Source organism: Schistocerca piceifrons, chromosome 5, assembly GCF_021461385.2.
Source record: "Schistocerca piceifrons isolate TAMUIC-IGC-003096 chromosome 5, iqSchPice1.1, whole genome shotgun sequence".
Classification (NCBI taxonomy): domain Eukaryota; kingdom Metazoa; phylum Arthropoda; class Insecta; order Orthoptera; family Acrididae; genus Schistocerca; species Schistocerca piceifrons.
This window is the reverse complement of record NC_060142.1, coordinates 358,095,462-358,121,779: the sequence shown is the minus strand read 5'-3', so window position 1 is coordinate 358,121,779 and position 26,318 is coordinate 358,095,462. Positions and strand designations below refer to the sequence as shown.

The window sequence follows — 26,318 nt, the reverse complement described above, 5'->3', positions numbered from 1 at the left end:
ATTACCAATTACTACGACGGAAGAGGGCGCCAGGGAATGACGTGTAAGGGACAGTACCACCCTGTAGGACGAAACCATGCATACTGTAACTGTAGCTGCGTGGTACAGCGCGTATCAGACCGCAGTTCCTGTAACAAAGCATTATTGAATAAACGGTCTCTAGCAAGGAAACCATGCGTTCCCGGACATAAGTTCATTATACGTTTTTTGTTCCGTATCGCCGGCCGGGGTGGCCGAGCGGTTCTAGGCTCTGGAACCGCGCTACCGCTACGGTCGCAGGTTAGAATCCTGCCTCGGGCATGGATGTGTGTGATGTCCTTAGGTTGGTTATGTTTAAGTAGTTCTACGTTCTAGGGGACTGATGACCTCAGAAGGTAAGTCCCGTAGTGCTCAAAGCCATTTGAACCAAGCAATCAACACAAACAAGAGAGGGGAGATTTTGCTCAGAATATCTTAGAATTTAGATTTATTTCAAGGGATTCAAGCGCCTGATGTTGCTGATGTTCTGTTGACCATTTCCAGTTTTTGGTATTCAATTATAAAAAAGGGTAGTGCTTGTACATTATTTATAGTACCTTACATGACAAAGCATAAGTTGAAAGATTTACGCTTAATCGAATCAGTGACAAGCAGATTATTTGCAGATAAACGTCAGACGTCAAGCTCACGTAGATTGCTGACAAAATTAGCTGCGTATGTTTCTTCTTTTCGAAGATACTGAGCATGACAGTATTGTAGAGTGAACTACCGGAATCATTCCTCAGATTTAATGAACCAAGTCTCTATATTAAATCTTATCACAGGATGGGAGAAGCCACCTGAACTGTTCTTACGAAGAGTGCAACACTCGCTCATTGGCTGACGCTTCGTCAGTCAGACAGCTGAACGGCAGCAGCTGGCCGCGGAGCGCGAGAGTGAACTCGACTGCGTACAAACTGGAGCAGTGAAAGTTCAGGCTGAGGCACTTCACTGTTCGTTAGCCAGCACTTACACAAGCCGGGGGCGTAGCTCAGATGGTAGAGCGCTCGCTTAGCATGTGAGAGGTACCGGGATCGATACCCGGCGCCTCCAGGTACATATTTTTCTTCATCTTCGAAGAATCATCCCGGAAATACACGTACATGTGGTGTAAAGTAATTCATGTTTAGCGTAGAAGAGTACCTCAGAACTTCCTGTTCTGATCACAGCACGTTTAGAATACTTTAACTGTGAAATATTTCGGCTATTTAGTGTGTTCTCCGGAATCTCAAAAGGTGCTACATTTTTTCAGTCTGTTACTACCAAATCAAAAGGAGTTTATTACTATCTCAGTTTTTCTAATCTTACGGTTCAGATTAAAAAACCGCCTGCCTCTCGCATATCTAATTAAAACTTTCGTACTAAAGATATCTTTATTGAGCTAAGAATGCTGTTGAATAAGTAGACTATGCCATCTGGAGCAAGGACTACAACGTAATTAGATTTAAGGAAAGTTATGACATAGATCAATTTTTTTACGCTACACATTACAATGTAACGCCAACGGCCTCGCCGCTGTGGTAGCACAGATTCCCGGCAGATCACCGAAGTTAAGCGCTGTCCGATTTGGGTAGCACTTGGACGGGTCACCGTCTGGGTCTGCCGAGTGCTGCTGGCAAGTGGGGTGCACTCAGCCTTTGTGACGCCAGTTGAGGAGCTACTTGGCTGAGAAGCAGCGAGACCGGTCACGAAAACTGACAACGGCCGGGAGAGCAGTGTGCTGACCATATGCCCTTCGTATCAGCATCCGGTGACGTCTAAGTTGTGAGGACGACACGGCGGCCGTTCGGTGCCGTTGGGCCTTCAAGGCCTTTTCGGAAGGTGTTTGTCTTTTTTTATTTCAATGCAATTCCCATAAATACGGCCGACATCCGGTCGTGATACATATGTCGCCGTTTTTCAACCAAAATAGCAGACAAGGTGTCGAACACTGTGGAGAAGAAAGCCAACGAATACCGAAGCAAACTGACCGTCCCTCGAATAAAATGGTATTTATGTATTAAACCGAGGACCTGGAAACGACGGAGAGGCTTCGTCCCGCCTTAGCCCTCAGTGGTTCACAACCCCACAACAGGCCACAGCAGCCCACCCGCCCCACCGCAGCCCCACACCGAACCCAGTGTTACTGTGCGGTTCGGCACCCAATGGATCTCCCCGGGAACGTTTCATATCAGACAAGTGTAACCCCAGATGTTTGCGTGGTAAAATAATTATGGCGTACGCGTACGGTGTTTGAGCAGCAATCGCCGACACAGTGTATCTGGGGCAGAATAAGGAGAACCAACCCGCATTCGTCGAGATAGATGGAAAAAAAAGAACATCCACAGGTTGGCCGGCACACCGGACCTCGACATTAATCCGCCGGGCGGATTCGTGTCGGGAACCGGAATAAAATGATATGCATGGAGTTTCTTACAAGTAACGGTACCAAGAAAATATTTTATTGACAATGTCAAAATATCTACCACGTCAAAGACTTGTTACGAGCAAGAGTAGAAGGTAGGACTCTCATAATGACGTTTACATTTACGTTCTGCAAGCCCTGTATTTCTTATCATTGTTTCTCTCTTCCTCTCGATTCCATTCGAGGAAAGAACAAGGGTAACTGAATATTTGTGTGCCTCCATGAGCGCCATTATTTCTCTTACCTTCTCCTTAAAGTCGTTACGTAAAAATAAAAACGATGCAGATAGAAAATTTGTTTTACATTTACAATCTATATGCAATAATCGTTATCTAACATGACAGCATTTTTGCAGCGACTCTTACGTTGGTTTAACAGAAACTCTGTAAGACTTGTAGTGGCTGAATCGGTGACATAACGCTAGCAGAAAGTCTCTGATTTCCTTCAATCTGTATTTTTTTAATATTACCTAGTGAGGATCCCACACCGCTCAAGCAATTCTCAAAAAATGGTTGCACGAATAGCGCCTTCCATTTACTTTTCTGAGAATCGACTGCGTATCACATTGTTTCATAGGATTACAACTATTTAATCAATGTGATTCAGTACAGCAACAGGTTTAATATTACCTATACTTCTGTTCGCCTGTGTAATCTAGAGTTTATCAACTTTTAAGGAAAGGTTCCGATCGTTGCACCAACATTTCAGTCCGGAACCGCGCTGCTGCTACGGTCGCAGGTTCGAATCCTGTTCGGGCATGGATGTGTGTGATGTCCTTAGGTTTGTTAGGTTTAAGTAGTTTCTAAGTCTAGGGGACTGATGACATCAGATTTTAAGTCTCATAGTACTTAGAACCATTTGAACCATTTGAACCAATATTTCCTCTTGGTCGTTCGCCATTTCACTTCATTGTCTGTTTTCCTTTAGTTACTCAACACTTACGCTTGTTTGCGAACTTTGGACGTAACAGCATGGCCAGCAACACAATCACATAGTTGTCATTTGTGGTCCTGGAGAGCAACCTGACTCTATTCTCATTGTCAACTTTCATTCAGACAACTTATTGATCTCTTCGGTCAGATTACCCTAGTAAATCACACACTTAGAAGAAACACTGTATCGCTACATCCCTTGTGTCAGCTGAAAATGTGGTATGGTTTCGAACACCTCCGGGAATCTATACTGGCGAAATTCACCTGTTTAACCGTGTCCACAACTTGTGTGATCTCGTATACGAAAAGAATGTTTTCTCACAGTCATTATAAACGGAAGTAACCTTGTTGTGCCAGAACGATATGGCTATGAAATCAGTCTACAGGAACGAAACATCAAGGAATCTGCACGCCATTACTATTTTGGGCTATAAATTTTTAATTTGGTTCTACTGGCATTAACTGACACCACTTTTTCTGTGGACAAGATGCATGAAAGAGTTTCTCAAGTAGAGATAACCTATTCTGTGTCAGGTGCGGTCTACATAGCATGGAAACGCTGTTGTCAGTTTACGAGACCGGAGCCGCAACTTCTCAATCAAGTATCTCCTCAGTTTGCCTCACAAGGGCTGAGTGCACGCCGCTTGCCAACAGCGCTCGGCAGACCGGAAAAGTGCTAGCCCAGTCGGAGAGCCCCTAACTTCGGTGATCTGACGGGAACCAGTGCTAACATTGCGGCAAGGCCGTTGGCCTTAATGTGGTGCTTCTATCTTTAATTGACACTACCCTGTTCTTGAACAAGATGCACGAAGGAGTTTCTAACGTAGACAGAGCCTATTCTGCGCCAGGTGCGGTCTATATGGTACAGAAACACAATGCTGTGCAACCAGCAACACGATGCACTGCTGAGAATCAGGGCTACACGACCGCGGGAGCGCACAATTTACAGGATAAAAACTTATACGTTGTGATGGCTAGCTAGTTGCGCGATGCATGTTTTTCGCAAGGCAGTCATAAACGCTTCCTCGTAAATACTTCAAGAAGTCAGCCGTAAAATCATCATCCTCCTACGAGACAAATACCACGTTTACCTGGGCTCAAGGACAAGCGTCAATATTTGCTACATTCCTCAGGTTCTTACAACTGCTTTTAATCTGAGCAGGTAGAAAAACTGCCTATGACAAGGCAGCCTTAGAATCTTCTTCCAGCGACGTTCCTTCTTCCATAGTGGCGTTCCCACTACTTACTGCAAACACAGACACTATTGGAAAAGATCGTATGGGATCATCGCCCGGAAGATCCCGTATTTGATGCCACTAGAGCGACTTTCGAGTCTTTGTGATGGAGCTGAAATGAAATGATTGGAACAACACAAACACCCAGTCCCCGACCGAAATCATTCACATGGCGATACCATACGTTCACCGACCAAGGACGTTCGTTAATTGTCAACTTGCCGTAACAAGTGGGGATTTTCTTCACTCCAGTAATGCATGTTATGTCGGTTAAGACTACCATGGTTTGTGAACGGTGAAGTCATAGGAAAATAACACCTCGGAAAATAACATGGGGGTAATTTACATTACACTACCCAGTTATGGGAAATTGCGGCCATGTAATTCTTGAAGCAGTGACACGCGGTATGGATGATACGACGATTCAGTGCTGTGACAGCACTACCTAGGAACATACCGGAAACGCGGTGTAAATGTCGGACGCTTAGCCGTGGTTTGTGGTGCACTGCCGCTAGTATAGCTTTTTCATTAGCTTCCTTTGTTTCGTTTCCTTTTGCCGGTATGTACGCTGCCATCAGACGTAAAGGCGTTCACAATCTTGTGAAAGAAGGACGAGAGTGAGCTTTCTCTGGAAAACGCTCGGCATGCAGCAGCCTCAATATTTCTCCCACATTCTCCGTAAATCAGGATCATTCAGTTTTTTTTCTTCTGTGGTGGCAACACTGATAATCCACCTGCACGTATGTTCTCCAAGTGATAGGTATCTGTGCAATCAATAAACACTGCGCAAGCATTGTAATGTTTAGAACCGCTATCCATCGACATCTGACGATACGTTAGCTCCGGTCGCAGTATACTGCCTGTAATGATACGTCGGAGTTCGACATAAGGACACGGTGGCGCGTCGAGCAGTCTCCTGTTCCAAATGTCAGAGGAATACAATGTAATGCATGGGTTTTCCAAATAGAAGTTATGAAATACTGGTCTATCCTATCCTTGCAGCACGGAGTTGGGGTCCCAAGTGCGATTCGATATTTAAGGGCCATTGAGTAGCATGTCGTAAACAACGGTTGTCTACCCATTACCATTCCTGCGATTACAGCGCCATCTGTGGAGAAACGAGGAAGATGCTTCTGACAAAACGTATGTAGATTTTGCCGTAGAATCGTACTCTCCAATAAAAAACGACGGGTTCCACTGAAGATTGCCCCCCGCCACCCAAGCACGGTGTGGGGTGGAGGGTCGAATGTGTCCCCCTCCGAGACAAACAAATTGGAACATATAACTTTTTTTGATCCGATGTGTTGCTTTCGAGATACTTCAGTGTCTTCAGTTAAAATGGACACCCTACACATACGGCGATGCAAAGCAATGGTAAAGGAATCACCTGTTCTTTCATTCGGATCCCTTTTCACTCGGGATTCACTCACAGTGAAAAGGTAGAGCAGTTAGCAAAGTCAGCAACAACATCACAAATTAGCTATCACTCAACATTTCCGAAATCAGGCCTTCATCCATAGATCAAAGAAAAAAAAATCATTGGAAACAATCTTGGAATTTCTCTATATCCAGTAAGAACAAATAGAATGCCCCGATACAAAGAACTAATCCATCTAAACCTTGGTTCCACTGTAGTGTGTTATATAAAGCGATGTATTATTTTTTATTATTTATATGAGGAAACCATGAACTTGTAAGAAACTCTTACATCATAAAATTTATATGTAATATCAGTAATTTAAGAACAAATGTGATTGCAACTCACAGACATTATGCGTTGGGCGTAATAAGTAACCTCTGTATTGCATTCTTTTTTTATTGAGAAACGAACTACTTCTTAGAAAGCTGAGAATTCTTATTCTGGCAACCCACTTTTGTTCTGACTTTCGAAGGATTGGTGGTACGTGTTGTCATTCCTCTGTAATCTCTGATTTATCGAATAACAATCATTTTATTCATGAATAAAGGTGTCTGCAATTATTTTAGGAACCTTTGCATTAGCAGATTAATTTATTCGATGCTCTTATATTTTTAAGATAGATGTATCAGGAAATCGTGTCGCATTGTGTGAATGCAGAACGACTATTGCTTATGTGTCATGTCAATTAAGTATTTTAGTCTCCACAAGTCGAACCTGCAGATCTACTTTTACGAATTCCGAATTAATATTTATTACAACATTTTACGTAGAAGTCAGTACAGTATTTTCACGGTCAACGAGCCTTCAAACAATGATGATGCCCATTAGCCATCAGGTCATGATGTACGATAGCTTAAGAATTGAAATAACGAAGATTCAGTATGGCAGAAAGTTTGATTGTACTTCGATATGTGTAATATTGCCAACTGCATCGTACTATCGGGTTTTTAGGGTTTCTTTCCCGAGAGAAGCCATTCACGCATTACATATTTTTATCAAAACTTAGGTGTTTCTCTCACTTTTATCTGCCAGAAAGGAAAGATACGTTTCACCACAACAAAAACTTCTTAAAGAAATTAATAACAAGCGTAATTCGGGTGCATTTTATTCGTGGATACATTCCAACGTTTCATCAAAGTAATCCTGTATCCTCCTTATAGTGATTGTCAAACATGCTGATCTCAACCATATTTTCTTCGCTTGATCCACAGTGTGCACAGACGGCTTTTCGTGGAAGATTTCAGAAAATATGGCGTACATTTACCTTGTGTTTTTTAGTATCCTTTTCGGCAACTCCATCCATTTACATAATAAAATATTTAAATACTTAACATCTTGTCAAATTACAGTATGGCTTTTATCTATAATATATACCTATTACAGAAATCACAATTTAATTCCATATTTGTACCAACCATTCGAAATGTTTATAATATTTATGGCTGTGTGGTCCTTTTTGTCAAATACTAAATGAAATAAAATAAAAAATCAAAAAAGATAAGTTAACATCAACGACGTGCTTTAAACACCTCCTATCTGGTCTGAAATTGCACTTTCCTCAGATGACATCATGAAAGACATGGATCCAAAAAATCAGGTAGATGTAGTATTTCACAGCGTTCCAAAATCATCTGACTCGGTACACCAGCGTTTATTAAAAAAAGTAAAATTGTACGGGGTATCAAACCACTTGGGGTGACTGTCTGATGACGTTGTAGTCCTTTCTTGCTGAATGGAATGAACACTGTGGTGAGCACAACATATATAAAAAGCAGTCAAATGAAAACGAGACAGAGCAGTAAGTAAACTGCTTATCGTTTCAAAAGTAATCAGCATAATTGCTAATTTATTTGTCCCGCTGTGAGACAGAAGAGTCTGTTCCTCCATGGAAAAATGTTAACGGTTGCCTAAGGGACCTTGATTGTACCCAGGCGTGCATATCCTCGTCCGAAGCAAATCGAAGGCCACAAATGGTTTTCTTCAAGTCTCCAACAATGTGGAAATTGCAAAGGGAGACATTGGGACTGTATGGACAATGGCTTCCCCGCGAAACTTCTGCAGAGCATTGCTGACAACCCTGACAACATGTGGGCCCGGCCACAAGGTTGTTGCGACAACGTTGCAGAAGTTTCGATGGGATATATTACACTCTCCACACAGTCCCGATCTCTCCAGATGCCATTTCCAAGTTTTTGGAGCCCTGAAGAAAGACATCCGTGGCCATCGATTTGTTTCGGAAAGAGAGGTGAATGACTGGGAACAATCATGGCTCCATAGGTAGCTACAAACATTTTTACAAGAATACATTGACAGTCTTGTCTCACAGTCGGATAAATGTATGAACATTTACGGTGATTATGAAATAATGAACACTTAAGTTACTTTTTCCGTATCTTTAGTTTTCGTTAGTTTGCTCCTTATGGACTCAGAAAAAATGAAAGAAAAACGAAAGCATTAAGGAATAACAGCAATGACACTACAGATACATTAAACATCAGGATAAGGGACCATGTATTAGATGAAGTGAATTAATTCTGCTGACTTAGAAGCAAGATAATGTATCATGGGCGAAGCAGAGTAGCACAAACAAAGAGGTGATTCCTCACTAAAGGAAATCTACTGCTGTCAAATGGTTCAAATGGCACTGAGCACTATGGAACTTAAATTTTGAGGTCATCAGTCCCCTAGAACTCAGAACTACTTAAACCTAACTAACCTAAGAACATCACACACATCCATACCCGAGGCAGGATTCGAACCTGCGACCGTAGCGGTGGCGCGGTTCCAGACTGTAGCGCCTAGAACCGCTCGGCCAGTCCGGCCGGCGTACTGCTGTCAAACATAAACTACAAACTGAGAAAGAAATATCTGCGAATGTACTTCTGATGCATAGTACCGCATGAACGTGAATCACGGGCAGTGGGAAACCGGAAAAGAAGAGAACTGAGGCTTTGAAATGTGGCCTTACGGATCTGTGTTGAAAATTAAGCTGACTTGTACGAAATGAAGAGGTCCTCCGCAGAATCTGAGAGGAAAGTAATATGTGGGAAACATTAAGTAGAAAAAGGACATGATATACAACGAGTGATGAGACGTTCCGGAATAAAATTCACGGCCCTAGACGGAGCTGTAGAGCATGAAGTGTGACACGACGTTTTTATGAAATGACATGTCCCACTTTCAGGATTCTGTGATAAAGAAAGCTGTTCGTGACATTCAGTAGTAAGTAGGTTTCAGGACATCCCATTGTGAGAGAGATTATCACGATGTATGTGGGTTGGAGAACATTTTGAATCCATCACTTCTACAAGGCACGACACGGAGCGAGCTTCACCACTTGCTGTGTGGGGACGCTTGTTCCTTAGCGTCATGGTTTGAAGGTCTTTAGAAGACAAGCAGGAAAAAAGGAAAGGTCACGACTGCAATGGACGTCGTGACAAACGACTGTCGAACTGGCTTATGTAGATATGCTTCTTGTCTTGATGTCGTCCAAGCAACATCAGTTTAAAAAAAGAATCTGTCAACCCGCGTCGTATACTATAGTGTTTTGTAAGAGAAAACTGGAACACACAAGGTTTAATGTTTAGTCGTTTACGTCATTCAAGTAGCTCGGAAGACAATTAACGCTCTGTTTCAGCACCCATCCACGCCAAAGGAGACGAGGTCCCGTGAAGACGGCTGTAACACGGTCGGGTGGATCTGATAATGATGTTTGGTTTGTGGGGCGCTCAACTGAGCGGTCATCTGTGCCCGTACAAAGTCCCAATTTTTACACAGTCCAATTTTTAAACAGTCCAATCTAGCCACTGTCACCAATGGTGATGAAATAATGAGGACAACACAGACACCCAGTCCCCGGGCAGAGAAAATCCCCAACCCGGCCGGTAATCGAACCCGGGGTAATCCAGAGGCAGCAACGCTAGCCACTAGGCCACGAGCTGCGTACTCGGGTGGATGTGACTAGCAGGGCCACCTCAGCAAACATCGACGAAGGCGACCGAAAGAAATTTACTAAATAAATCTACTAACATCTAGCATCAGACGGTTACAGGTCGCACACAGGAAACCATCCAAATTACATTTCAAGGGAAAACATCTAATGTGATTTAACGTCGTTCACAGTTTTCTACTCTAGGTCGTGTGTATATGTGACGAATCCGGAGAAGAGTACAATCCATTTCTTCTTTCCATAGTGAAGTATGCTGCGTACCCTGTAATGAGTTGGAAGCCATGCAGAAGTTTTCAGTGGACCCTATTGTCACACTAAAAAGCAAAGTAGCGGCAAGAGCGATCTTAAATTTTTGTTGAACACATTCATTCAATATTGTTCTGTTCCACTCACACTGCTCTGATGAGCGCATACAAGAAACAACATGTTTCTCTTAATTTCCACAGTAGCCAGATCTCAATGTTATTAAAGTCATTGTCATGTATGCTTTTGTTGCTCCTCCACTTCAGCATCTTTGAAGGAATAGTAGACACTTCTTTGCAAGAAAATATATAAATTCGAATTTATCAACAATCAATATTTCCTTGCGTCGACATGTTTTCGGGACTACGCCATATTGTGCAGGTGGTCGTTTTATTTTGTCCTATCTATTACGATGGCCATTTCATTTTTTTACTCGTATGTGGTACTTAACAGCGTTTCAGTTTATTGAAATATCGTATGTCGCTAAATATGCAGCATATCTACATTCAACTGGCAACAGATAAAGTGAAAGGGCCAACAGTATGTTCCCCGACGATAAACATTTCACGCGACGAGTCATACTACACCAGCTGTCCTGGGGCTGCCATTGTAGACTCAGTAAAGAAACCATACGATCACTCAAGATTTTAGACAGAATGAAATCTAGCGGCTACTAAACCTGTAAACTAAGCTGTGAACACATAAATTAAAATAAGCTACCAAAACAAATATGAGATTTTTCTATACCCCTCAAAATTATGAAAAAATCGTAATTTTCCTGAAATAAGTAATAATACATTAATAAAACTTTTTTAATGTATTAGGTTTTACAGAAACTCATGATAGGACCACTGAATACCACAGGGCTCACATTCGACCCCACTTCTACCTCAGGATTTTATGATACATTAATGTTGTTTTACAATTTATAATGTTGACAACATTTTATATGCCACCAGTTATTTGTTGCATGCTTGTGGAGATTAGTTCTGTTGCACTTAGCCGGAAAATGGCTTTTCCAAAAGGAACTGCTCGAAATATTACTGCAAGTTAATCCTCTCTCTGAAGAATCAAATACTGACATCAGTGAAGCAGATTCTGATGTCTTGTGGAGTGACGGAGGCATAGACGTCTTAGAAGAGACTGTTCCTCATTAGATGGAAATTCGGAAGAAGATTTGGGAAGTTCAAACATCCAGCCTGTAAAGGGACTGACACATACTTCTGACTGTTTTAAGTAAGTACTTACAGTATTTTAAGTTACTATATATGTGTGACAGCGTCTAATGTCACGATATACACTTTTATCTTTTACATCTAACTCAAAAAAAAAAAAAAAAAAAAAAAAAGAAGAAGCGTGGCACAAACACGAGTTGAGAAGAACTTGTGGGAGAGAGGAAAGATGAAATCGTTTTACCAAAATTTCAAGATGCATCCGATCTGACGACGCGGATGCGAGACGTCGCAATCGAACTACTGACAAGCTGACGCCCATCACACAAATGTCTGAAATGTGGGTAGATTACATTTCAAGGCGCTGATGTTCCTCACAGCAACGTAAAAACTGACGAACAACTTGTGACATTTAATGTCAGGTGGCCTTTACGGCAATATATTCCTTCAAAACCAGGAAAATATGGGTGGAAGTTGCGGGCTGCAAGTGATAGTGCAACATTTTACGTTCTCACTTCGTAGATTTACATTAGTCGGCAAGAAAATGAATCACGTGAAGCTGGTCAAGGCAAGAGAGTTGCTTTAGATATGGTTTTCTAGACAGTGGCGGAAATGCAACGGCTGACAATGTTTTCACAAGTCTTAGTTTGGCAAGAGCACTTTTAGGAAGAAAGGAGAACTACCAAAAGCTTTTACTCAGACCAAAAGTCAAGCTAAAGTCCATTTTTCAGTTTCATGATATGTAACAAATGCTTCGTATTGCCCAAAAAAGGGCAAAGTTGTAAGTTTGCTAAGTACAAAGCATTCAAGGGAGGAAATGGAACATCTTGAAGAATCCAAGCCAATAATTAGAATGGATTATAATAAAATAAAGTCAGGAGTAGGTACACACGACAAGCTGGTCAGAACGTACACTACAAAGAGTATGAGCAGAAGATGGCCAATGCTTTGATTTTATAACATGATTGATATTAGTGCACTGAATGCATTTATAATACGGCTGCATCCTACACCAGGTATAGCGTCCCCAGTGCTATATTACGAAAAGACTTAAAAAACAGTATTTATAAAGAGACATTTAAAAATTGAATAATATATTTTTATCATGTAGCCGTAAAATAATAATTTCTCTATGTAAGTTTCGATTGAAAAGACATAATTTATGACAAAATGATCTAAAGAGACGACAAGATACGCTCTTTTGTTAATTTTTTAGTCGACTTCACTTCTTCTCTTGTCTTGATTGTGTATAGACGGACATCTTGCGAGTGCTGGCAAATGTAAGCTCATTTGTATGAGTTAAGCATATAATATATTCATTTAATATTATTGTGCACGTTTAATTTGTAAGAGCTGATCCCGATTTCATGTCCGCCTTCCTTGAATTAACCTGCATTCAAGTAATTTACAGTTCAACAATCGCAGCGGCCGATGCAGCCAACGACGCCATTACGTGGCGATATTAACTTATGAAAAATTAGCGGAAGCGGAAAACTCGCCCGCTATTAACATAATATTAATTTTTCTCCACAGCCGCCCGACGTTGCAGAAAATACGTAGCTTTAAGATTCTTATTTTCAGTACCATAGCCGACAGCCAGAGGCAGGACTCCGACTACAATACAGTGGTTAACGGAGGTAAGAAAAATACTCTCGCACGTGTGTGGGCCGCAATTGTAATTAATAACTAAAGATTTCTTGCTTTAAAGTGAACTGACTAGCCGAGGAAATTAATATGAAAAGTTTATTACATTGTTCAACTTATATGTTCATGTTTTAAGATTCAGCGAGTCTAACATTCATTAACGTAACAAATAATTTGAGATTAATATTGTTAAAAAGGAGAACTTCAGGAAAGCATTTAATCGTAAATCAAAATTAAATGAAATATCATTTTTATTAAGGCCCGCCACGTAAGTCGGCAACAATCAAAATAATAATAATAATATATTAAATTACGACGGCCGACGGACGCGAGATTGGCGCCGCAACTTTGGGGCCCGATCAAAGAAAATACGAAATTTACTACATCTGACTCTATTGTAATGAATGTAATTACGTATGTGTCTAATTGTTCTAAAATATTAATGCTTATATGAATTCTCTTACATGTACAACAACAAAACCACACCCTGAGGAGAGCTGGAGAAGAAAAAGTGTCGAAAAGAAAAGGGATTACGAGAAAGAAAAATAAAGGTAAGGCCTATTGTGCAAGCATCCTGTGTAGCTCTGTGCGGAATATCGAACCCATATGCACATGAGATACCTTCGGTGTTTTTGTATTTATGTGTTTATTTTTGGAGGGGATAATTATTCGTTTTGTGTATTTATGTGTTTATTTTTGGAGGGGATAATTATTCGTTTTATTTATTTATATGTTTATTTTTGGAGGGGATAATTATTCGTGTGTGTATCAGTGTTAAAGATTTGTCAGTGGCTTAAAGTGAATTTATTATGGGTAAGATAGGACAAGCTAAAGCATCCGTACCAGACGAACAAAATTTTGTTAATATGGAAGGTGAGGGTCATTTGCAATACGTAAACGAATCCCAAGCCACCGCCTCGGATAACATAATTTCCGGAGAGGGGGGCGAGGATCTGTGGACGGTGAATGACGCTCCACAGCAGAATGGGAATAGAGTAACAACTCCACGCCTGGGCAGGGGGGCCAATCGAGTGCAAGATTAAGCGGGGCACCAGTATGCTCACCGATTGCAGACCCATTTGCAGAATTTCTGCGCAGGTTAGAAGAAAGAGATAGGGAAAAAGAAAGAATGTCAGAACAGAGGGAAAAACAAAGACACGAAAAACTGGCTCAGATGCTCTATGAGCAAGAGCAACAAAGAGAACAGAAAGAAAGGGAAAAAGAAAGAATGTCAGAACAGAGGGAAAAACAAAGAGACGAAAAACTGGCTCAGATGCTACATGAGCAGGAGAAAAAATTAACGCAAAAGCTCATTGAGCAAGAGCAGCGCAGTGAAGCGAAGCTAGATAGTATCCAAAGCGAACTTGCCGAGATGCGGGGCGCTTGCAAAGAAATCCCCGATGTTGTGCAAAGCTTAGCCGGCGAGATGCAAAAATTACAGATATCGCAGGCTAGGCTTGAAGACAATGTCCAGGCTTTAACCAACCGCGTGGATAATGTGGAGATAGATGCGCGGAAAAGTATTGATACATATTTGGAAGTGCAAGCTCAAAAAGTAGAAAAAGAATTAAATGAATGGCTGGAAGTAAAGGATCGCGAAATATCTGCAAAAATTGAAAGCGACGTAAAAATAGCTGTAGAACAAGCGACTGCGGCCGCGAGTGTAAATATTGACGCTAGCGCTGCCGCACTACGTGCCGAATTAACACAGATCAAATCCCGTGTGACAGCGGAGTTGCCAAATTGGCAACAGGAGGTCGCGCGGAGACTGTCTGCGTTGGAAAGCAATGTAAGCAGTGGCGGACAGATAATGAATCCAACTCCGTGTACTGATTACTATAATAACACAGACTGTATGCAGGGTGCGAGTGCGCAACCGCAACCTAATGTGAATTATGAGCACGAACGATATGCGATACCGTGCAGCGCACATCACGAAGTAATGAATGTCCCAGAATGTAGCAATCAGATGTGAAAAAAAGAGGACAATGTAATAAAACATAGGACATTCCAACCCTTCAATAGCGAAAAACGAAATGTCCACCCTGTTGTATTTATTAAGAGCTTCAGGGATGTGTTTCCCAGGACATGGACGGGAAGACAAAGAATAAAGTTCGTGGTCTCCTTTATTCAAGGTGACGCAGCACTGTGGGCGACCGACGTGTCCGAAAAATATCTAACGATGCAACAGTTTGAAGGTGCTTTCTTGCAAAAATTCTGGTCCGATAGCGTCCAAGAAAGACTACGAAAGGAGTTGTACAGTTCAGAAATGTACAATCCTAAGATGGGAACGTTACGCAAATATTTTGAAAAGTATATAAACAAAACCAGGTACTAGGACGAGCCAATGTCCGATCGTGACATAATCAGATTAATAAAAATGAAGTTGCCCAGTGAAATTAAAAGATATTTCATCAATGTGCCAGAATACGATATAGAACAATTCATGGAAATAGTGGATTCTGTTGACTTATTGATCGAAGATATGAAAACCGAAAACAAGTGGAACTATGCAGGCTGTAATCAACAAAAAGCCGATTACAATAGCAGCCACAGTAACGGTAGTAACTTAGTACCAAATGGTAACGGGAATAGGCAAGAGTACCGGCAACAGAATCGAGGCACAAACAATGGCAATGGTTATAACGGCAACGGTTATAATCGTCAAAATCGAAAGAGACATCATGATGGACGCATGAGTAATGGATATGATGGTAACAGCAATCCGCAATGGCGGAACAACCGAAACCAGTGGCGTGGTTGTAATGAACCGACACCACAGTGGCAACAAAACACAACGCCACAATGGAACGCCAACCCAGGTCCGTCACAGAACATGTCATGAAGTTACAACCGACCACCGCAAAACCAGGGCCATACACAGTATCAAAATACGCCATCGGCGAGGCAGGGCGGCCAACCCAACAGTAGCAACAACAACAACAACCAGAACCACAATGTGAGGTTAGTGGAAGTGACAGACAACTGTCAACCCACTAATGCTCATCCGTTAAACTAAAGACAGCCACAATACGCTCTCCGTTGTTGGCTGCAGGATGGTGTAGTGAGGGCACATTCACGAATGAGAGCCATAAACTTTGTATGCTGAGATACAATGAGGGAACAAAAATAGAAAAGGAACTTGTAGACATACCGCAGAAATGTAACCGAACCGACAAAAGTGTTGTGCAGGCTATATTGCAAGCAGATATGTACGGAGCACCAATACAGATAATAGTCGATATCGGTGCGTCAACCAATGTCATGAGTGCTTGAGTCAAAATAATAGAATACCTGTATTGCCAGTGAAGAATTGTCGTGTAACAGTTGCAATAGGTGCACAATCTCATATCATAAAGTACCAGGTGCAAGTCGAGTTTACGGTAGGAAATGAAGCAATGAAAAGCTCGTTCCTAGTAGTTAAAGGATTAGGTGTTGCTTGCATCCTGGGGATCGAATTTTTACGCCAGAGGAACGTAAAAATCGACCTCTTGTGCCGGGAAGTAAGCCTTATAAATGAGGGTAGACGGGTAATTTTGCCGTTGTTGGGGACACGGGAAGTGCACGATAAATATTGCCGGAGCTTTCAGTCGAGACTCGAAGGGATACAGGTAATGAATTTATATTCTGACTTAAGTACAAGACAAGCATGTTATAAAGAGTTTATTACTGAAGACAGAGAGGAAAAAAGGAAACTGATAGCCATGAAAGTCAGGGAGTCAGAACATTTGACTGAAGCACAACAAAACGAATTGACTCAGCTACTTACAGATTATGAGAATGTGTTTTCGGAAAAACCCAGTGTTATCGAGGGCTACACCTATAACATCGAAGTGGTACCTCACGATACTTTCTGTCACGCAAACTACACCATCCCGTGGTCAAAGAAGGAGGCAGTTACGAAGGAAATAAGAAAAATGCTTGATTGGGGGATAATTGAACCATCTCTATCCCCGTACAGCAGTCCGCTCGTGGCCGTAGCGAAAGCGGACGGCAGTATACGTCTCGTGCTGGATGCGCGCGATATTAACAAAATAATTGTACCTGTCAGAACGCGACCAGAAAACATGGATGAACAGATACAAAAGTTTTATGGAGTTAAATATCTCACCTCTGTCGATATGCGTTCGTCGTATTGGCAAATCCCACTAACTGAATCATCAAGAAAGTACACTGCCTTTGTGTTTGCCGGCAGAAGTTACCAATTTAAAGATTTACCATTTGGATTAAATGTTAGTGCAGGTGTCTTCATTGCAGCGCTCGATACAGTATTAGGACCAGATTTGTTGGACCGAGTAACGTTGTATGTCGATGACTTATTAATAACTACTCCCGATTGGGAAAGCCACATGGACACGCTGAGATGCGTACTAAAAAGATTTTCTGAGGTAGGCGAAACAGCAAACTTCGCAAAATCCAAATTTGGCAGGGAGAGAATAAAATTTCTTGGTCATGTAATATCACCTACAGGTATTGTGCCCGATCCGAAGAATATGGCAGCAATTGAGAACTTCCCTCCTCCTAGAACCAAGAAACAGTTAAAGGCATTTCTGGGTCTAGTGTCATTTTTCAGACGATTCATACCTGACCAGCTTTTAAATGATAGTACTCTGTTAAACTTGTTGAGAAAGAATGCACCCTGGATATGGAATTAACTGTGCCAGCAGTTATTTGAGCAAATACGACAAGCCCTTCTAAATGCTAATCCACCGTCACATCCCGACATGTAAAAGGAATTTTGCCTTGCTACAGACGCTTCCACTGTCGGACTAGGCGCTTGTTTATTCCAAATCGATGAGGAAGGTGGAAACAAGAACGTAAGAATAATCGGTTTCGCAAGCCGAGTGTTGTCAAGTTGTGAACGATCATATACAGTCACCGAACTCGAAGCACTAGCAGTAGTATGGGCCATGAAGAAGTTCAGATATTATGTGTACGGAAAAATGTAAAAAATTTCTGTGATCATCAGGCCTTAAGTTTTTTGCTGACATGCAAGTTAACGCACGACAGGTTGACTAGGTGGGTACTTGCTCTGCAGGAATATCAATTTCAAATAATGCATATAAAATGTTGTGACAACGTAGTACCTGATGCTTTGTCACGGTTGCCGCAAGGTCTGCCTGAGCTAACAACATTACTAGAACAGGCAACAGAGTACAAAATTTTAGTTATGAAAGACCCTACTTGTCGAAAAAAGTTCCTGCAGGCGTGCAAGCAACTGCCTAGTTTACAGGACGAAGATCCCGCCTTGGGAAAAGTCAAACAAGAACTCCTATCTTCGGGTGGAAATCAGATAGGTAGCCATTATTCTGTGCAAAATGGGGTATTATATTACCGGAAGGATGTTAACAAGGACTTGTGGTGTATCTGTGTACCGGAAGTATGTATCAGTGATTTAATCTGGCACGTGCACCTTTCGTGGGGACACGTGGGTATTGAGGAAAGGTAGAGCACTTCTCGCAAGACAATGTCATTTTAAGAATATGAAAAGAATAATTCAGAATGTTGTAAGGACATGTGTAGTTTGTCAAAGGACGAAACCTACAAATCTGCCCACTGTAAGTGAATTGCACCCTGTTGTTCCTAACAAACCATTACGACTAGTTTCTGTTGACATTCTAGGGCCACTACCCACTGGCAGAGGTGGTGTGAAATATGTATTTGCTGTATATGATGCCTTTTCCAAATTTCTAAAATTGTATCCTGTAAAAGCTTCAACGGCCACACCCCTCATTCAGAAATTACGAACAGATTATTTTGTTAATGTTGGCAAACCACAGATCATATTATCCGATAATGCCTCTACAAGAGCAAGGTATTAAACACATTTTTGTAGCTCGATTTCACCCGGAGAGCAGTCTTGTAGAGCGTACCTTTAAAGAGTTGAACAGGTTCATGAGAACTTACATTCCGAATCGCCACACCAAGTGGGCAGAATACGTTTCGACTTTTGAGGAACTCCACAATAGATTGCCACATTCAGCCACCGGTTATACTCCACTAGAAGTCATGTTTGGAAAGAATGAAACCGACAGCTGGCTGTCACCATTACCAACTGTACCACGACAAGTTGTACCTCAGGAACAAATTATAGCTGAGACTTTAAATAACTTAACGAGGTGCGCGGAGCGCCGAAAGGAGAAGCATGACAAGAAAATAAAGAAGGTAACAGTGTATCAATCAGGTGACTTGGTGCTAATAAGGACTCATCCCAAGTCATCTCGGTTAGCGAAAAAGAATAAAAAATGGCAACCGGTGTATGCCGGGCCCTATAAAATCATAGACATACCACATGGATGTAGCTATTTGTTGGGTGACGTAGAATCGGAAGAGATTAAAGGACTCTATCCATACAAAGACTTAAAGAAGTTCGCTCAGTAGAGCAACGTTTACATTTGTGTGTAGTAGGTTAAGTTTATAGTGTATTTTTTTTGTGAGTAAATGTTCAGAGTTTAGTAGAACATTTAAAGACAATGAGGCACACACGATTAGTGCGATTCAATTTTGTAGATGTTAAGGAATAATAGTATTTTTAAGCAATTGCATTTTGAAGAAAAAAATGAACGTAGGTTAAAACATTTAAAAAAAAATCAACAGCATTTAATAATGAAAGAATTTTGCATTAGTGTGTCATGAATATTTTTGAACTGTAGTAGTAATGAAACCTATGAAATTCAATGTTGTAGAGTATATGTTGTTCCATGTATTTACGTCTATACCGATCTAGAAATATGCTCAATCATAATTTACTAAACAACATGAGTGCAGGGTACCTCATGTGTTGTGGACAAGGTACAAAGCAAATCAGTAAACGCGACTACCACTAAGCACTGTTAAAATAAATTGCCATCTGCTAAGGCAAAGATTTACACGAATTTATCGTGTAAACAAAAGTCACAAATCTAACATTAATCTAGGAACTTGCACGCTAGGCCTAGATTATAAAATGTGTACAATAATGCGAGAGGCAAAGTTTTGTAAAGTCGAGCCTAGCTCTGGAGGGCAAGTACGCAATGAGTGGGCAGACATGACATGGGGACTGACCTCAGATGAGACGGAAATACAATTGTATAGTCAAAAAATCTGAAAGCAAGTACGACTCTAAGTTGAAAATGAAAAGAGATAATTAGTGCGAGAGACTGGTAAAATCCAGCACGAGCCAAAATCCAGTTCAGACTGAATGAAATACATTAGTGTTTGTGAACTAATCGAAACAGTTACTTTAAGCCGTGTGAAAAACTGTGAAGGTGAAACTGTGATACGGACAGTGAAGTGCTAGCTAGTATTGAACGTTCAACAGCGGTGAAGACGCCAAACGCCAATATTACGCACGAAAAACTGTGAATTTGCTTATAAATGTGAGCTGTTAACGTGAAGTGAACCCACAGTCAATATTTTTGAGACAGACTGTAGTTTCAGTGAGCACAATAATGCGAGATTGGAATGCGGTGCGTGGACTGTTGCAAAACAGCGACCGCAGAAACGGCGAATGGTTGTGCTACGCTCGTACTGGGACCAGTGCTTGCGAGTGCGGCGAAAACATAAATAATTTTATCAAGGCAAAAACTGACGTGTAATGGAAACAGTGGCGCATCAAAACTTCATTCACGGGAGAAGGTCCATGTCATGTATTCTGCAAGACAGTGCTGGCTTGACACTCGGAAACTGGCGAAAACTTAGCAACAACTGCCGCACTAATAAATGCTTCTTTCCCACTAGCATAACCATCTGCAGCGGGAAACAAATATTACGTTGGTTGTGTGTATGTTTCATGTACTACGTCGGAGATGCGTAGCAGAACTAACTCCTGCCAACAAGCGCGGGGGGCGGATATCATCCCACTGCGCCACGCCCGGCCGAGACAGAAACGCATCGCCAACCGTGCAGCCGATCAGCTGATTCTGACGTTCCGCGATGGCGAGAGACACGCTGGCGTCGAGCGGGCGTTGACCTCTCCGCATCCGCCGCGAACGCCAAGCACCGAACACACTAACCGACAAGCACCGAACACACCAACCGACGCCGTCGCGAGCTAAACGTCGCGGCGTAGATCATCAACGACACCGCAATCAATTGTTATAATGACCTCATTTCTTTGCATAGTGCAACAAAACATTATTTGTAATGTATGCACATCCTGTACTCCAATGACATCCCAGAAACAATTAAGTGAAAGTGACCAAAGCAGTTAGTCAGTCGCTCCGCCGAGGTTTTCCCCAGGGTTTCCCTACGGCCGCGCCAAATGGGGAACGAACAGTTGACACCCCTGGGACTTCAAATATTCCGGACTAACTCGTGCTAGCATACCTTTGAACACTGCAAAAGTTGCAACCCTAAAAATAAGCAGCCAAAATGAAACTAATTGTATTCTATGTCCTTTTGTGCATGACTGTATACGTAACCAATTGTACACTCCTGGAAATGGAAAAAAGAACACATTGACACCGGTGTGTCAGACCCACCATACTTGCTCCGGACACTGCGAGAGGGCTGTACAAGCAATGATCACACGCACGGCACAGCGGACACACCAGGAACCGCGGTGTTGGCCGTCGAATGGCGATAGCTGCGCAGCATTTGTGCACCGCCGCCGTCAGTGTCAGCCAGTTTGCCGTGGCATACGGAGCTCCATCGCAGTCTTTAACACTGGTAGCATGCCGCGACAGCGTGGACGTGAACCGTATGTGCAGTTGACGGACTTTGAGCGAGGGCGTATAGTGGGCATGCGGGAGGCCGGGTGGACGTACCGCCGAATTGCTCAACACGTGGGGCATGAGGTCTCCACAGTACATCGATGTTGTCGCCAGTGGTCGGCGGAAGGTGCACGTGCCCGTCGACCTGGGACCGGACCGCAGCGACGCACGGATGCACGCCAAGACCGTAGGATCCTACGCAGTGCCGTAGGGGACCGCACCGCCACTTCCCAGCAAATTAGGGACACTGTTGCTCCTGGGGTATCGGCGAGGACCATTCGCAACCGTCTCCATGAAGCTGGGCTACGGTCCCGCACACCGTTAGGCCGTCTTTCGCTCACGCCCCAACATCGTGCAGCCCGCCTCCAGTGGTGTCGCGACAGGCGTGAATGGAGGGACGAATGGAGACGTGTCGTCTTCAGCGATGAGAGTCGCTTCTGCCTTGGTGCCAATGATGGTCGTATGCGTGTTTGGCGCCGTGCAGGTGAGCGCCACAATCAGGACTGCATACGACCGAGGCACACAGGGCCAACACCCGGCATCATGGTGTGGGGAGCGATCTCCTACACTGGCCGTACACCACGTGCTCTAGAAGGTGTAAGTCAACTACCCTGGCCAGCAAGATCTCCGGATCTGTGTCCCCCATTAAGCATGTTTGGGACTGGATGAAGCGTCGTCTCACGCGGTGTGCACGTCCAGCACGAACGCTGGTCCAACTGAGGCGCCAGGTGGAAATGGCATGGCGAGCCGTTCCACAGGACTACATCCAGCATCTCTACGATCGTCTCCATGGGAGAATAGCAGCCTGCATTGCTGTACTAGTGCCGACATTGTGCATGCTCTGTTGCCTGTGTCTATGTGCCTGTGGTTCTGTCAGTGTGATCATGTGATGTATCTGACCCCAGGAATGTGTCAATAAAGTTTCCCCTTCCTGGGAGAATGAATTCACGGTGTTCTTATTTCAATTTCCAGGAGTGTATATTATATTTTTATGTAGATAGCTTCATCTGTATTACACCTTGTGTGCAACACACCTCAGTAATTACAACGGATTAAACATGCGATGTGACATATGTAGACTGTGAAAGAAAAATCTGCGTGTGGACACTGTGGACATGAAAGAGGAAATATTTATGTCAAAAAACACGAACATTTTTTATGACATAAACATTTCGGGGAGCAATATAGCGTCCCCAGTGCTATATTACGAAAAGACTTAAAAAACAGTATTTATAAAGAGACATTTAAAAATTGAATAATATATTTTTATCGTGTAGCCGTAAAATAATAATTTCTCTATGTAAGTTTCGATTGCAAAGACATAATTTATGACAAAATGATCTAAAGAGACGACAAAATACGCTCTTTTGTTAATTTTTTAGTCGACTTCGCTTCTTCTCTTGTCTTGATTGTGTATAGACGGACATCTTGCGAGTGCTGGCAAATGTAAGCATATTTGTATGAGTTAAGCATATAATATATTAATTTAATATTATTGTGCACGTTTAATTTGTAAGAGGTGATCCCGATATCATGTCCGCCTTCCTTGAATTAACCTGCATTCAAGTAATTTACAGTTCAACAATCGCAGCGGCCGATGCAGCCAACGACGCCATTACGTGGCGATATTAACTTATGAAAAATTACCGGAAGCGGAAAACTCGCCCGCTATTAACATAATATTAATTTTTCTCCACAGCCGCCCGACGTTGCAGAAAATACGTAGCTTTAAGATTCTTATTTTCAGTACCATAGCCGACAGCCAGAGGCAGGACTCCGACTACAATACAGTGTTTAACGGAGGTAAGAAAAATACTCTCGCGTGTATATGGGCCGCAATCGTAATTAATAACTAAAGATTTCTTGCTTTAAAGTGAACTGACTAGCCGAGGAAATTAATATGAAAAGTTTATTACATTGTTCAACTTATATGCTCATGTTTTAAGATTCAGCGAGTCTAACATTCATTAACATAACAAATAATTTGAGATTAATATTGTTAAAAAGGAGAACTTCAGGAAAGCATTTAATCGTAAATCAAAATTAAATGAAATATCATTTTTATTAAGGCCCACCACGTAAGTCGGCAACAATCAAAATAATAATAATAATATTTTAAATTACGACGGCCGACGGACGTGAGACAGGTCGGGCAGAAAGGAATAACTACAAGAAGCCGACATTCTCACAGAAATAGGAAAGCAACTCTTTAGTAGAAAACTAGACAATATTAGTTCCCCAGTACTTTTACCAACACCACAGACGAAAGAACGAGGACGGTGTCCATTTAGCAAAATGTCTGTGAATAGAAAATACACTGAAAAATGTTCAAAATGTGGCTGATCTATGTGTAAAAACGACTCGGCAATTTCTTGTCTTAAACGCAATGCCTTATAATTGTCACTTTGGGATTTTATCAAAAATATTTGTATTGTCGTCAGAATAGTTTGCATCTTTACTGAAATTAGTGGTTAAAAGTAATTTTGCATTTTTATTTATGTTCATCCCACTACCATCAAGTTTTAGAAAATTAAAAGAATATAAGGAATGCACTTTTAAAATTATCCTTAGTAAAAAAACAGATTATAGTGGGGTCACTAGAGACCACTCTTGTGCTTATCATAGCAAAAAATATTCTGCATTAGGAAGGTTAAATGGCGATCCAAAGCGGATCGATAGCAGGCGCCTGGAACGAGGCTTTGGCGGCGGAGGACAGTGACAACGATGAGCCTTACTTCTCTTCCGTTTATAATATCCTAGATAGATGTATTTCAAAGGATTCTGGTGCCTGACTGTCTGTTAGCGATTTTCAGTTTTGGTAATCAGTTATAAAAAAGTGCCATGTAACCACTTGCCACCCAGGGTTGCTTTTGTACACTATTTATAGTAACTTACGTAACACGGCATAAGTTGAAAGATTTACTCTTTATTCGAACTACTGACAGACAGACTATCTGCAGATCTTTATCATACGTCAGATTCACATAGATCTCTTCGCTGACAAAATATGACTTCGTATATTGCTTCTATTCCAAGAAACCGGAAAAAACAGTACTGTAGAGTGGAATTTCAGAATCATTCCTCAGATTTAATGAACAAAGACTGTATCTTGAAACCTGTCGTGTGATAGGACGGGAGAAGCCACCTTCGTCGCTGCTTCAAAGCGTGTACCACTCGCTCATTTGTCGACGCGTCCCCACTCTGGTAGCTGAACAACAGCAGCCGGCCGTGGAGTGCCCCAAGTCGGACTCGACCGCGTACAAACTGGAGCGGTGAAAGCTACGGCTGGGCTGGGGCACTCCTGTATCTGCCATTTGCCAGAACACTGCACTCGTCTGGGGGCGTAGCTCAGATGGCAGTTCCGTTTCAGCCGTGCTCGCGAGTGGCCGCTGTTAACTGTTGCGCTGCGCTTCAGTGTTTACATCGCTGTACTTGTGCTTCGCCGAGTGCCGTCTGTCCGTTAATCTCCGTGTTCGTTCCTGTTCCTTGTGATCTGATCGCTCTTTCTGGTCTTGCTGCTGCTACTTGGAATTTCGGTTGTTTAACCGAAATTGCTTCGCTGGATTAACCATGGCTACAAACCTCAGGAAGAATACTCTGGTATTTGCTTTTGACAAAGAATCCCGTCCTGTTCAGCCGACATCCCTGGAAATTGATGACTGGATTACACAGGTAATTGGTCTAAATTCTGAAACCGTTCATACCTGGCAACTGGATCAGGAAAAATACTGTGTTTTTGTCAAGTTAATCAGTGCTTCGACTGTTGATAAAGTGTTACGAAAGTGGGGCTATGAAGTAGATTTTGTGCATAGAAATGGTTATAAAAGTAAGGTTTCCATCTATAGAGCGGACATTCATTACAAAACCGTTCGTGTCTTGAATCTCCCCATTGAAATTGAAAATGATAAGATTAAGGAAGCTCTTTCAAACTACGGAGACGTTAAATCAATTGCAAATGAAAGATGGTCGCCTCGCTTTAAACTGCAGTGTTTTAACGGGGTCCGCTGTGTAGAGATGGACGTTAAGACGAATATTCCGTCTCACATAACTGTTTGTGGGTATAAGGCACAAATTGTTTATACAGGTCAGGAAGCTACATGTCATATATGTAACGAAACCGGCCACTTCAGACAGGAATGTCCGCGGCGAACTGTTGTGCTTAAAAGTAATTTGATACAGCGTCAGAAGCTTACCTTAAATGATCTGTTACCAAAGAATAGCCCGGAACAACTGGTTGAGGATGTTTACGCAGCGGGACAAGCTGATGTCTCCCTTCACGATAACAGTCAATTTCCCCCGTTAACAACAAAAGGAAACCCCGTTGCCACTACTCGTGAAACTGAAATGCAACCGAAAAAACGACCTCTGGAGCTAACTGATAGTTGCTCAGAGGACGAGCTGTCTTGTCCCACTCCCTCACTTCGCAAGCAAAAACAGTGCGATGAGAAGGCAGAGGAACCTGAAGGCAAAATGCGAATGGAAACTAATGAACAGAAAGATAATACACATACGGTACCAGAAAATGAAAGGGGTGTAAGTAGCATTAATTTGCAAGAAACAACAGGTGCAGTAGCCGATTGCAAAGATCAGAATCTATCTGTTAATAAA

At 42.2% G+C, this 26,318-nt stretch overlaps 1 protein-coding gene and 1 non-coding gene across 2 annotated transcripts in view; one reads left to right on the top strand and one right to left on the bottom strand.

Annotated features, from left to right (window-relative positions):
• The window catches only part of LOC124798986 (tubulin polyglutamylase complex subunit 2), a 114,638-nt gene that overhangs the window by 7,408 nt on the left and 80,912 nt on the right, over positions 1 to 26,318 (bottom strand). The gene's annotated exons all lie outside the window — the stretch shown is intronic.
• On the top strand, positions 999 to 1,071 carry Trnaa-agc. The gene has a single exon. It is a non-coding gene; the product is annotated as a tRNA-Ala (tRNA).